Source organism: Tamandua tetradactyla, chromosome 11 (assembly GCF_023851605.1).
Source record: "Tamandua tetradactyla isolate mTamTet1 chromosome 11, mTamTet1.pri, whole genome shotgun sequence".
NCBI classification, from domain to species: Eukaryota; Metazoa; Chordata; class Mammalia; order Pilosa; family Myrmecophagidae; genus Tamandua; species Tamandua tetradactyla.
Genome location: NC_135337.1, coordinates 95,083,004 through 95,083,667, shown reverse-complemented (window position 1 = coordinate 95,083,667; position 664 = coordinate 95,083,004).

The window sequence follows — 664 nt, the reverse complement described above, 5'->3', positions numbered from 1 at the left end:
GAAGTCTGATAAAGAAATTGTCAAAAAAACAGAAGAAACGTCTCCCAAGTACACCTGCTTCTATCTGCGCGGGAAGAGCCGGCCCAGGGCCGAGGGGGCCCCGACTCCGGGCATGTGCCGTGCCCACATTTCTCGAAGGTTTGCTGCTGCTGGTTCCCTTGGCTTCCTCGTTGTTTTCGGAGGAGCCAAGCTGCCCCGGCAGGAAGGCGTCGTCTCCCAGAGCAGCAAGCCGGCCGCGGAGAGGCCACGCGAGACCGAGGCCGGCAGAGGTCGGGGGTTAGGGAGACAACCCCCACCCCAAAATCGTTACCCAGGCGCCGGGTCGGGCAAGCCAGGGCCTCCCAGGAGCGCTCCATCTCCGGGCTTGGCCCGAGCGCCTGCTCGCTGCAACCCCACGACAGGCCCCGAGCCACCCTACTCCCCGCAAAGGCCGCGGCCTGGGAGCCGTTGAAGCACGCACGCCTATCCGGGCCTGCCAGCCGTTCCGCGGCGTCGCGCGCCGGAGGGGGAGGGCGGAAATGCCCCTCCACGCACGCTCAGGTACGGCTCTGCGCATGCGCGTCGGGCCCCTCAAGCCCGCCTCCTGCCCTCACTTCCGGGGTTTCCCGGCGACGGCCGTAAGTGGCGGGCGGAAGCGGCCCGCGAGGCCCGCCGTAAACGGCTC